Raw genomic sequence first — 14,761 nt, forward strand, 5'->3', positions numbered from 1 at the left:
AGTCTTTTTTTTATTTGGCTCTGTGGATCAGTGGTGAAGTGGCAAACAATAAATCCAAGGACTGGTTTCGATCCCCAGCAATCCTGGGATTTTTATCTGTCGCTTATCGCTTCCTCCACCTCTGATAATGTTTGATGATGTGAAGCATGCCGAGTTGCACCATGTCTCGAAATTCGCGTTAAACTGCAGGTGCCTTCGCAACTGGCTGGATCAGTTCAAAGTTCGGAGGAATGCAACGGTGTACCACCTCCAACGGGATCCTGCTTTGTAAAGCGCTATCATGCTCAAAATTACCTTTTGATTCATGGCTGTTTACTTATAAGCTATTGATTACAATTCGTTTGTGAAGTTTCAAATATGTAACTTTTTGCAGTACACATTTAAGCTTCCCACAACTATTTTCATAAGTTCATAATCAATTATAAGCGTGTTTCACCCAACTTTCAGAAAGTCCATCATAAAATTCATTTCGATTTTCTGCTCTCAGCAGAAAATTAGTGTCGCTTGTGTTAGCACATCTCTGCGTACCTTTATGAGGGCAGTCTTGCCATCAATGCGACAGGTCATTTTATTTACACCATTTTCACTTACGCATTATTTTTATTAACTTACAGATACGTCTGTTGTGATGGGGATGAACGTAACAATAGCCTAACTTTATAAGTAAATTTTATTCCTTATTACTAAATTGACACTTATGCTGATTTCCATATTCTCGGGCACTTTGCCGTTTGAGAACCAGGTATTAAATATGGTGATTCTTTCTGGAAAAGACTTAGCATATATCCTGGAAAAATAATTCCAATCATTTACTCCTGTATCAGCACAGAATATTTACCCTCATTGCTATTTCGGGATTTAACACAATGAGTTAGGGATTTATTTCCTTTGTGCACATCATCTGAGACTACGTCCCATATCTTCCCATGCGTTCTCACTCAGACAGGCTTGGTAAATTCCCTCAAAAATGGCACTTTTACTTCTTTGTGTAAGGCTATTTCTTTTTAGTTTACTTGTCATTTCTCTGGCACTACTTATCCTCTTGTAGCTTCCATTACCTACCTCACTGCCTTCCATTGCACTCTTTCTATCTGCTACCTGTATAAAATATCTCATGTCCATACAAGCCAGCGGAGAAAATTATACAAAAATTCAGGACATTTTGTTCTTCAGCATCAAAGGAAACATGTATCATTCTACTGGGTACCAGAGCACTTGAGAATCTGTGGAAATGCACAAGAAGCAAGAGACGCCAATGACGTGACACAATGCCCCATTCTCCTTCAGACTGTCATTTCGCTGTTCAGTCAGAGAGCCATGAAACCATGGGAGAAAGAGTGGATGGCAGTGACGGACAATAGGCTTCTCTGGGCCAAGCATACCTCTCCGTCGCGTAGCTTGTAGCGGCCACTCCGAGGGGATGAAGTGACCCTGACGAGCATCAGAATGTGGCTCTGTTCCCTGACCAGTGGCTTCGTACGGAATCGTGCTGGTGAAACAAATTTGGCCGGGATGATGAGAAGAGGTGGTAACTGATGGCTTTGTGCCAGTGTCCCGGTTGAAATTTCAAATCTCACCCCACAATGCCATAAGCGACCTCCCCTCTCCAGCCCTCATCAGCAGCAGCTACACAAACACAACACTACAAATACACTCATCACAAGCACCTATATAAGACAGCTGTACTTGTAATGCAAGCCGGGGAACAGGAATAAATCGGCAAAATTCTTGCACTAGGCCGTTGACCACTCGACTTCATCATCGAGCTGAGACTATATTGATTTTTGAGTGGCCAGCGAATCAACGACTAGTTTTATAGGTAAAAAAATTTAACTGTCTTCTGTCATTTGTTTCTTCGAAACAAATGGACTTATCAATCGTACAACAGACCATATTACACCACACACTGACAAAGATGCCAACTTAAAGTTTTATTTCCATTGTCCCATGCTAGTATTTGTGCAGCCATTGATAGGTATTTAGTGTGTTATGGACTCCAATCTGTGTAAATGTGGCTTCATAACTTACAATTTCTCTCATTCTAAGGATTTATCCCGACTTGCGAGGTTTGCTGGTTTAATCAGATGTGGCATGTTAATGTTAAGGGGCAGCGGGATGCCCTTCCTGTCGCCACCCCATACCCACCGGGAAGGAGTTAGTGTACACCAACTGTCAGCGTCTAGTGTAATCCATAGAACAGAGCGAATGTGTTTAGATTTCTGCGAGCCGTGTAACTGAAGCGGAACGTGGGGACCAGCCCAGTATTCACCTAGTGGGAAGTGGAAAACCGCCTAAAATCCACATCCAGGCTGCCCAGCACACCGGCCCTCGTCGTTAATCCGCCAGGCGGATTCGATCTGGGGCCGGCGCGGGATATGAGTTCCTATCCCACATTTCCTTCCCTACAAACGCTCAGAGTTTGTCGGTACAGTCTTTTTTTTGTGATATTGATCTCCACCACAAAATTCACAACTGTGTGAAGTAATGCATCTTTGACTGAAGTTCCCTTTTTGCGCGTGTTTGGCTTCAAATACACAGGATCGTCAAAAAGAGTCTGAAAAGGTTGTAAAGGTATCACAGGCTAGTTTGTGCTGAGAAATAAATGTTAAAAAAAAATTCGATACGTTGCACCGTTTCCTAGTTGATTAGCATTGAAGTGAACCAATCACGCCGTGGTACGCGCAAATTCGAATGGCCGCCAAACGTGTTTTTCATTTGGTTTCCTAAAACCAAACAAGAGAGCGATACAAAAATTAGACATGAGATGGTAGTAAGTATCGAACCCGAGCCAAAGGCTGAGCAGTCTCGAGCGCAGTCGTCTACGCTTTGAGAACAACTGACACTAACCTGGCGCGAGCGTAACCTACCCTACAACACGCCTACAAGCTTTTCAGACTGTTTCTGACCACCCTGCATAATTATGGAGATGTGGTTCTGGCTTTACCAAACTCTATTTTCTTGTTTAACACCCATATATGATTCGGTGAAGTTTCTTCGTGGTTAATGGATACATTTCGTTTTCTTTCGAATAATAGGTAAAGAATTTGGCATTATAGAGTGTACACGTTGAGATTCAAGGGATTTGGGTTTCTGGCATTATTAAAAAACTGTACTTTAATGTCACGTATTGGTATTTTGACAGCTGTCTGTCATTTGCAGTACAACTGATATTTTAGTCAAGTTCGTCATCTGCACCAAAAAAGAATTTCTGAACAATGTGTAACATATACTTACCAAAATGTTTGGTGTTAAATGACTATTGATTTCCCACTTTATTGATGTTACATGACAGCACTGCAGTTAACTTACATTCTGCTGTCACCACTGATTGAAATCAAACACCTTCCAGCCGTGTAAATTTCCATATTATCGTTTAATTGGGCTCCCCGTTTCGGCGATATATTACGCCATTTTCAGGCCCCTTGATGGACGATTCGAACCTCCGTTCTGAGTCGGCAGGTGGTGTTTGAAGTGATCGCCGCCTCAAAAATCTACACTACCAGTCTTTGAATGCTGGCCTCTATTTTGACTGGAACGGAGGTTGAAATCTTCCTACACGTTGGTAAGGGGGCCTGAAGATGGCGTAATATATCGCCTAAATTCGTAGCCCAATAAAATAACAAAAAATGGTTCAAATGGCTCTGAGCACTATGGGACTCAACATCTTAGGTCATAAGTCCCCTAGAACTTAGAACTACTTAAACCTAACTAACCTAAGGACATCACACACACCCATGCCCGAGGCAGGATTCGAACCTGCGACCGTAGCAGTCCCGCGGTTCCGGACTGCAGCGCCAGAACCGCACGGCCACCGCGGCCGGCAATAAAATAACAATTTGGAAATTTAGACGCCTGAAAGGTGTTTGATTTGACATTCTGTACTGAACAACCGAGGCCCCGAACTATCTCTGAGAACATTGTAAGGGTAGGAATTTTCGGATACGGATAAACACTTTTACCAGACAAATTAACGTGTGCTGTGTATCACCGATTTTTACTCGATGAACCACCAACAGTATTGAAGAACGTAACCCTTGCAGAAGAACCACGGCTGTTGTTTATACAGATGGGGCACCACTCCATTTTCTATGCATCGTGCGACAGAACCTGAGTGCAACGTTTCATGGGCAATCTTTTTGTCGTGGAACTTCTGTATGATGGTCTACCGAACCGTCGGACCTGAATCCGTTGGACATCTGGTTGTGGCAACATTTAAAGTCATTAGTGAATGCTCAGACGCAGAGTTACGGAACAGTGTGCAGAAGTTACAGAACAGTGTGACCAACGCAAGTGACGCAATCCGTATGGGGCCAGGTGCGTTTGGAAGAGTTCGTGATTCACTGCGAGGAAGGGTTGAAGGGTGTATAAGGACGCATTCGCGCCTGTATTGCCTACTTTTACGTATAATCGGAGAGGAACGAAGGACAGGTTGACCCAGATCTCAACATGTACTGGTTTTCGCACATATCATAATAAGAACTTTTCTTCTGTATTTGTTTTGTAAATAAAGAACGCCTTCTCTTGCTGCACTGTATTTTATTCTCTCAGAGACTTTTCGCATTTTTTCACTTTCAGGGTGTCATCAGTGGGATAGTTCTTCACGTTTTTTGTTAGCATCGGTGTTTCCTCTCATCTGATCATATGGAAGTCGCACTATTTGCGAAACATTAGCATGTTTCGAACATTTTTCTTCCCACTTTTCATTTTGTTTGTCCTTGTTGTTGTGATGGCCATGCAAACAAACTTTTCTTCTAGTTTCGACCAGTGTTACCTCCTGCAGTAATATGTGACACATTTTTAACATACTACGTATTTTATTAATAATGTTACTTATAAAAATATCACAATTTTTAAAAAAAGTGTGTATTATGCGTAATTTTACCTGTTATGCGACAGACAATGAAAGGAAGCCAATGACAATAATGAAACTTCACCGAACGATGTATGGGTGTTACAGAAGAAAATTGTATTTGCTGAAGGTAGGACCCTGTTTCCACAGTTACACATATGACGTGAGTTATTTGTACTTGACGCTCATGCTTACCAGAGAACCGACGAGGAATCGCTATGAACTTTGCCGACTACTTGTAGGTAGCAGGTAGCCACACCCGAGAAGCTCAGAGATCCCTCTCTGGGAAAACGCCTGATGTCACAGCGCGCTTGGCGAACTTTTAAGCCGGCACAGGCCTTCGCCGTGTGGAGGAGGCTCCTCACTAGAGGGAAGGCGGTCCTGCTTGGATTTCAGAGCGCACCTCGGCTCGGAACTCTCGCTGGCCTGCCCGCTTATCAGTGAAAACACGGGCAGCCGAGGCCGCCCAGAACGCGGCGCTGCCGCCAGCATTCGCAAGAGGCTCGAGGGCTGACCGCCGCCGCAGCCACCGCCCGCGGGTGGCAAGTGAAATCGATCCGCGGACCACTTCATCCTGATTGGCAATTCGGCGCGAGTACCGACGCGCCCGTCCAGCCGCCTCCACAGCCTCCATCCCCCCCCCCCTTCCACCACCACCTCCACCTCCACCGGCAAGCTGTAGGAACGCAGGCCAGGCATCACGCACCACCCGTCAGCTCCAACTTCCCAACCAGAAGCGACGCCGCCAACTCAGCGAAAAGATGGGTACTCATTTTGGTCAGATATTCCGCTCGTTTCCTGACCCATCCCTAGAAGAATTTTCTCTCAGCTGATTACTTGTTGACGCAGACCGACTGCCCGACTTCGGCCTTCTTTTCATTGCAAAGGATCAGCGGTATCTCAGCAACAGGAATGCATCCCACTGCCGACAACAGCTGGTGAACTGGAAATATCTGGGTCCCTCTTTCCATGTGTATGTGTACTGTGTACTGAACCGGGGACATAGAAACAACGGAGACGCATCGTCCCGCCATAGCCCTCAGTGGTTCACAACCGCACAACAGGCCACAGCAGTCCACCCACATCACCGCTGCCCCATGCCGAACCCAGGGTTATTGTGCGGTTCGGCCCCCAGTGGACCCCACCGGGAACGTCTCACACCACACAAGTGTAACCCCAAATGTTTGCGTGGTAGAGTAATTATGGTGTAAGCGTACGTGGAGACAGTGTTTGCACAGCAAACGCCGACATAGTGTAACTGAGTCAGAATAAGGGGAGCCAGCCCGCATTCGTCGAGGCAGATGGAAAACCGCCTAAAAACCATCCACAGGCTGGTTGGCACACCGAACTTCGACACTAATCCACCGGGAAGATTCGTGCCGGCTACCGGCACGCCTTCCCTCTCGGGAAGCAGCGCGTTAGCCCGCGCGGCTAGGCGGGCGGGCTACTTTCTACATGTACTTGTGCAGCATAGTTAAAGGAAGAATCTCTCATGGATTTCACCGAGTAGGAAAGAAAGATACAGGCTTGCTTAAAATTCAGAGTCGCTGGTCATTGCTGGTCATTTCGAAGCGGGACTCATAGCTGAAGACAATACTACTCTAGTCATTGCGATTGCATGCCAATAATACGTCTTGAGAAGTCACAGACAGCGGTGGGATACCAACTTTATTGTCACCCACCACATGGCCCCGACAGCCAGGAGTACATGTCAGGTATGTCATTTCTTTTCATAGAGGAACTCTTTTGGTAATCACTCGCGGCACCCTTTTGGCACAGAGGTACGTCGACGATATTCTACGCGCTGTTTTGTTGCCTTTCATGGCAAGTCATCGTGTTCTTAGATTTCAGCAAGATAATGTCCGCCCGCACATGACGTGGGTTTCTACTGCTTGTCTTTGTGGTTACCAAACCCTACCTTGGCCAGCAAGGCCCCCAAATCTCTCCCCAAATGAGAAAGTTTGGAGCATTATGGGCAAGGAGCTCCAACCATCGAGGTATTTTGTCGATCAAAGGGATCAGTTAGACAGAATTTAGCACGATAACCCTCAGGAGGATATCCAACAACTCTACCAAACAATGCCAACCCGAATAACGGCTTGCATAAAGGGCATAACGCGCTATTGACTTGCTCGCTTTATGGTCTTTTTCTTGAATAAATCATCCAATTTTTCTTGAATTGTAATTATTTGTTGGTCTGTTCATGTACATCATATCTACAGATTGCCGTCCCTTCCCGGTATTTCCTTCGTGGTGTGTCTTTTATTGTCTTAGTGTGTATTTAACAGACTAACTCATTTGTAGTCAGAAGTTTGAAGATGTTTTATACATGGGAGGTCGATTCTGTACACAATCCTGGGTTTACACTCTGTATTTCAAGTACGCTTCAGAGCTTGCAGAAAGATGTTACGTCATTTGTATTCACAAGAGGGATACCAGTTTCCCGCCTCCTGCAGCGCGAAACAAAGGTTTACCCAACTGTAGAGGTTGTTTTGCCAAACAAATACAAGAGTGCAATCCTTATTCAGCAGCTGTAGCTCGCTCTTGCCACACGCCGTGCAACAGTGATGGAGTTGCGCAGAATAGCTTGGGGATCGGGACTGCAATGCAGGCCAATGGAGCGGCAACGTGGCCGTGTTACGTGCACACACGTGCGTGTACACGTACCCACACACTGCGTTGAGTAACGGCGCTATTATTCAGGGAATAGCTGTTTGCGTGAGACGCTTCAATCAGATCCAGCGGGCGCGGCTAAAGGTTAATGGAGGGATCGTGATATACGAGAGGGCCGAGGGGACACCTCGCCGATGACGGGCAAGCACGGAACATATGTGCCAACACATCGATCACACATCTTTGTGAAACAAACAAACACACACACACACACACACACACACACACACACACACACACAGAAACGTACGCATGCACTCAAGCACAGTGTAACTATATACGCTACCAATACGTTCCAAAACGCTGCGCATAAAAACGTGATTTTTCCGGTGCTCATGCCTCGGGCTCTATTTGTGATAAAAGATAGTCAGATGTTTTGGATAGCCCTTGGGCTAGGAACCATTTGTATGCCCAACCGATGGGTCGGCGTAGTGTTAATGTCTTACAGCGTAGTGTCAAAGTTTGAATACTACAAACTTCCTCCAGCCAAGGCAAATAGAGCAAATAGGTTGGTTCTTTTTGTATTAGATGTGGTTTACGGTGCGCCTTAAGGGGATTATGGAGGCACCATATACTGGGCGGCTCCTGAGAAAATCTGAAAAACTCTTTTTCACCATTTTTTCGCCGCCGGATATCTAAATAACTAATCGTAGAAAATTGCTCAAATTTTAACGTAATAATCTCTAGGCATTTATCTAGACGTTCCACCTCTCAGTTTTCGAAAATCTTTATTCGTTACCTAGAAACACTCCAGAAATTTGGTATTTCGGTAGCTAAACCAAGCCACGGATTCCATGATGGCTATGCACATCAAATGGCTGAAATTGTTACGATATATTCCAAAGAAAAACCTATAAAATTGTCTTGATACTTTTGTCCGTTTCCGAGATATAAATATTCAAAGTTACCCTACTTTACAAGCAAAACACGCATGTAAAATCTGAGTAACATAGCACGGAGAAATATGCTGCAGAGTGTCTCCGGTAACATCAGAAGAGTTCTGGGAGCTCCCATGTTCTAGTACTGAGGTACAAGCAAAATTTCTGTGCAAAAAATTAAACTGTCAAAATTTTACTAACCCGTTAAGTTCTTTTCATATGAATGACACGATCTTCTGCAGCAGGAAAAAGAAGGGAACCAGCGGAAAAATGCTCCCACTGGAGCACAAGAAATGCAAATACGCTCCTATCTGATAAACTAACTGAAAAATAATAGCTGCTCCGTTATACTTTCCTCATCACCTTTAAAAATTATCTCAATAATGTCATGAGAACATATTCAGCTTTTATATGGTGAGAGAAAAGGAGACTGAGGCAGTGGGAAAGAGACGGTGAAGTAATAAATACTGGAAGATAGTACATAGCAATTGGTTGTGGTATAGAAAGAGCGACGGACGCAATGGCAATGCGAGAGAAAGAGAGGGACACAGTGGCAATGGAACATAGTTAATTACGACGGAACAGCGCTAGGAAAAGACTGAAGGAAACGGTCGGACAGGAATAAAGGAGAAAGTGGAAGTGATTGAGAACCAGTTATAATGACGAACAGACTGTATGACAATTACAACGAGGAAGGGAGATGTAGTGAGGAGAGACAGGAGCAGTGGTAAGGAATGAGATAGCAGTAGTAAGTGAGAGCAAAAGGCAGACAGTGGCAGCGAGAGGAGACAGTAGCAGTAGGACAGTACGAAGGAGACTTTGGCTGTGAGACAGGAGACAGTGACTATTAGAGAGACACCAAGAGATAATGATAATGAGTTGGGCTGAATGAGTGAGTAAGAATGGGCAAGTGGTAGTGTGTGGGTATGGGCTACTGGGTGTGAGCGAGTTAGAGTTATGGGAACTCGTGGGAGTAAGAGGTGAATTTGATGTTAAAAATAGCGTGAACATGTTGGTATGCCAGAATTTTTGGGAATTTTTTACAGGTGCTGAGGAAGCTAGGATAAGGCAGCGGGTACCGAACTTTTCAGTCTTTTAAACAGGAGCATATTCGCTTGTTCTGTGCTCCGGTTGGAACACTTTTCTGCTGGTCAACACTCTTTACTTTATTTTACGTCCTTACTAAAATGCCCTCCTGCTCCCAAACTTTATTTCAACGACAACATTACATTCACAAAGCACATATGAAATTCATGCTTAGACAAATCTTGGATTCCTGTAAACTGAAAAAACCGTGATATTGGCTGCCAACTAGTAGTATTGCACACCGTAAACGAATTCCTTGCTAGTACCTAAGTGTGCTGTCTTTCAAGGTACTACTGACTAGTACAACATACCATGCAATTATTAAAATGATTATAAGTTTTATAACTTTTTTCACGAATTTCTTTCTTTATTGCGCCAAGATGGGTGGGCTGTTGCAGAACAACCATTATTTTTCTCAGCCAGATATCCCAGCACGACAGCGAGGTTTCTTAGTTGAGAATATTCTGGATGTGAGCTCAAGTTGTGGCACTTACCTGACTACCAAGCGGAACCTCCCAAAATAGCTTGATGGCTGCTGGCGAAGAATACCTGTTTTACCAAGTTTTCAACAGGTCGCTTCCTTGTTTGTCTGTCTGCTCAGTAAAAATTCTGCATGTGATTTTAAACGAACTTACCGATGAGCTAGACACCTGAAATTTTAAAAATAGCTCAGAATTGGATGACAATGCAATATTAGCTCGCTTTCTTGCCTGGAGTGTGGCGAAATGTACTTCGTTTACCCCCGGCTAATCCCAATGAGCGTGTGAGACTTAAAACTTTCAGCAGAACTCAAAGCTGGATAACAATAAATTATTAACTCGGTTTCTTGTGTGGTGTGTCGTGGAGGGTACTTTGTGTACCTCTGTCATTCCCACTTTTGCTGCTCCAATCGCGTATGATTCGCGGGAAGAACGTGTTGTGGACTGACAAGACAGCCAGTCCACAGTGACGGGTAACCGAAAGGCACGCGCTTAAACTCACGCAGGATGGCGTGAGGTCTGAAAAAGGATACGTAATGAATGCTATAAAGAAAAGTACGTAGCTGCTGGAATACTTAACTTTAATCCATCATTTGTATACATCGTTCTTGATGAGACATGCTTCATACGATAACTATCAATTACTATGGCGCCTTGCTAGGTCGTAGCCATTGACTTAGCTGAAGGCTATTCTAACTATCTTCTCTGCAAATAAACGAGGCTTCGTCAGTGTTGCATCTCTAGCTAAGTCGTCCGTACAACTGGGGCGAGTGCTAGTAAGTCTCTCGAGACCTGCCGTGTGGTGGCGCTCGGTCTGCGATCACTGACAGTGGCGACACTCGGGTCCGACATGTACTAATGGACCGCGGCCGATTGAAAGCTACCACCTAGCAAGTGTGGTGTCTGGCGGTGACACCACAGAACGATTGCCGGTAAGCTTCGGCGTGAGATCGAATCTCTCTCATTTTTATGTTGAGCCTTTTTGCGAGATATATGTAGGAGGAATCAATATAATGGTTGCCGTCAGGTGAGAAGAATATGAAATAAACCTGCAGTTAGCACATGTCTCTGCTGTAATCTCTTTAAATTTTTCAAACACTCTGAAAAATTTCACAGAGTCAAGAGTAATATAAATATAAGCATTTAAATAATAATGAAATTTTAATATTTGGTATTATCTGTAGGAGATAAATGATTTTATATTTTTTTAATTCGATTTAAAACCATGGTATACTAAAAATTCTTTTTTATTCAAATAATTTGTTAATTTACTTCTGGGTTAATACCCTCCCCTAAATGTCCATTGCCCAATATGAGAAATATGTGTGTCTACACCAGCGCTCCAGTACAATCAAATAAGTACATCAACTATTTAAATTCAACTTGACTTTGCTTCTACATTAATAACTTTGTTTTCTTCTACGCAGTGGAAGGAAGCGTTAAAAATATATGTCTCTTCTTGCTACATACAAGTGAGACTGTTCATTTTGTTGATTTTTGCTGTCAAAGTTTTTTGATGCTCCACGTTGTATGCAAAGAACTCTCACCTACGTCGTGATTTTCACTTTCCGTTTCGCGACCAATCGGAGATAAAAAAACCATCACATAACCATAGGGGCGCTATTCTTTATTAAACAGAAAAGACACAAAGCGCAATTAGATGTGTTGCGTCTTCACTAAAGTATTATTTTTTAATCAATCATTCCTCACCGTAATTAAGCAAAAAGCCACATTCTTTCTTCAGTTGTAGCTCTCACGCCATCTTCACTGTGCTCATGAATCGTCTGCTGATTCTAAAAAACTTCAATCATTTAAAATCACATGTTCTTTACTTCACCGTAATACACCTGTTTCACTAACTAGTAGTCCCTGGAATGTTCTGACGTTCACCTTCACACATTGGATGTTCAGAAAATCTGACACCAACCATATTTTTTCCTCCCTCCATCCATTTACTTTCATTGTCCCTTCCTGTGATTTTACACCATGAACCTCTCTGGCCATAGCACATACACAACCGAATATATATATACAGAAATATACAAATTTCAGGTAGGGGATTACATTTATTAAAGAAGGAAAAAACAAATGTTTGAAATAAGGCCAGCGAAATTCCGTTTCAGTACACACAAACACACACACACACACACACACACACACAAAACATTACTATGGCACCAACGAACGTAAGAATCAACGAAAATATTTCGTATATGATTATAGCGTGGTCATAATGTGGACGCCTGTTTGGAATTCGGGAGTATTTATGTGCAGCAGCTTAATACACGCTAGGTAGTTCACTGCTGTGAACCAAGTAAATTGTGAAAACCCAGTATTGTCGCTAACTATATGAGGGAAAACACCGTAGAGAGAAAAAGGGTAACGACTGAAAGAAACGTGAGTCCATATCAGTTCCGATGTACAATTTGTTAATTAAGGAAATAAATCCCCTAAGCGAGTCTGCGATCATTGAGGACTATTACTAATTTTTTTCAAGTCAAATTCGTGTAAAGTGAAAGAGAGTCTTTGTACATAAAGTCCACAAAACATTATTTAAATGAGTGTGATTGCTCAGTCATAAAATTCGTATTTTAAGCAGCAGCATTAAGCATATCCAAAAGTACCTAATGTAACAACAGGAAGTAATTATAAATGCATTACAATCATATACACTACTGACCATTAAAACTGCTACACCACGAAGATGACGTGCTACAGACGTGAGACTTATGCAAATGATTAGCTTTTCAGAGCATTCACACAAGGTTGGCGCCGGTGGCGACACCTACAACGTGCTAACATGAGGAAAGTTTCCAATCGATTTCTCATACACAAATAGCAGTTGACCGGCGTTGCCTGGTGAAACGTTGTTGTGATACCTCGTGTAAGGAGGAAAAATGCGTACCATCATGTTTCCTACTTTGATAAAGGTCGGACTGTAGCGTATCGCGATTGCGGTTTATCGTATCGCGACATTGCTGTTCGCGTTGGTCGAGATGCAATGACTGTTAGCAGAATATGGAATCGGTAGGTTCAGGAGCGTAATACGGAACGCCGTGCTGAATCACAACGGCCTCGTATCACTAGCAGTCGAGTTGACAGGCATCTTATCCGCATGGCTGTAACGGATCGTGCAGCCACGTCTCGAGCTCTGAGTCAACAGATGGGGACGTTTGCAAGACAACAACCATCTGCACGAACAGTTCGACGACGTTTGCAGTAGCATGGACTATCAGCTCGGAGACCATGGTTGCGGTTACCCTTGACGCTGCATCAAAGACAGGAGCGCCTGCGATGGTGTACTCAACGACGAACCTGGGTGCACGAATGACAAAACGTCATTTTTTCGGATGAATTCAGGTTTTGTTTACAACTTCATGATGGTCGCATCCGTGTTTGGCGACATCGCGGTGAACGCCCATTGGAAGCGTGTATTCGTCATCGCCATACTGGCGTATCACCCGACGTGGTGGTAAGGGGTGCCACTGGTTACACGTCTCGGTCACCTCTTGTTCGCATTGACGGCACTTTGAACAGTGGACGTTGCAGCATTGTTTCTACGACTGTTATCGCTATTTCAGGCATATTTTCTGCGTTTTGGTGCTGGTTCTTCGGCATGAAGCGTGTCGTCTGCTACTGTATGAACGGACGTTAGTAAAAAATATGGTAGAGTGAACTTATATGCGTGAGCATTATACTATTGGGAATTGTCGTAGTGTCGTGGATACAATTTTGGTGTGCATTAACAGCTACTTAATTTTTCATGTATTCACGTTTGTTAGTCGGCTTGCAGGTTGTTTTACACATAGAAAAACGTAACTCTTACAACTTAGCCATTGTTTAAAACACTACGTCATCTTGCTGTTCGCATGTGTCACGAAAATGTTTTGAAGTGTTTGAAAATAATAGCGGTAGTTCTGACGACCGCTGTTCCTTGCTTATGTTTCTTTGTGTGTTGGGGGAGTGATTGTCTGTGTGTGCGTGTGTTTGTGTGTGTGTGTGTGTGTGTGTGTGTGTGTGGGTGGGTGGGTGGGTGGGTGCGGGTGGGTGGGTGGGTAGGTGTTCTGGGTCAGTTCTGTTTGTTAAAGCCGTAAAGAGTGTGTTATTGCGAAGTGGAGTGTGTTTACGGCGACATAATCTGTCTCCTACATGAAACACGGAACAGGATAGAAGAGCTAAAAGTAACATCAGCACCGTATGTCGACAAACATACTTCACAATGTAAACTGAAGGAAACATGGAATACCGCGCTTGGCAGCCGCGTGGACTCGAGCGCCTTGTCACAGTTCGCGCGGCTCTCGCCGTCAGAGGTCCGAGTCCTCCCTCGGACATGGGTGTGTGTATTGTCCTTAGCGTAAGTTAGTTTAAGTTAGATTAAGTGGTGTGTAAGCTTAGGGACGATGACCTTAGCAGTTTGATCCCATAAGACCTTACCACTACCACACGTAGCAGTCTAATGTACACTAAAACTGTATCCACATCACTACGGCATTCAAAATGGCTCTGAGCACTATGGGACTTAACTGCTGTGGTCATCAGTCCCCTAGAACTTAGAACTAGTTAAACCTAACTAACCTAAGGACATCACAAACATCCATGCCCGAGGCAGGATTCGAACCTGCGACCGTAGCGGTCTTGCGGTTCCAGACTGCAGCGCCTTTAACCGCACGGCCACTTCGGCCGGCACTACGGCACTCCCCAATAGTATAACGCTCATTTGTATTTGTTCGTGCGGTCGCAGACGATATGCTGAACGCCGGAGAAATGGTAACAGAACATGTAGAAAGTAACAGCAA

This window comes from Schistocerca piceifrons, chromosome 3 (genome assembly GCF_021461385.2).
Source record: "Schistocerca piceifrons isolate TAMUIC-IGC-003096 chromosome 3, iqSchPice1.1, whole genome shotgun sequence".
Lineage (NCBI taxonomy): Eukaryota > Metazoa > Arthropoda > Insecta > Orthoptera > Acrididae > Schistocerca > Schistocerca piceifrons.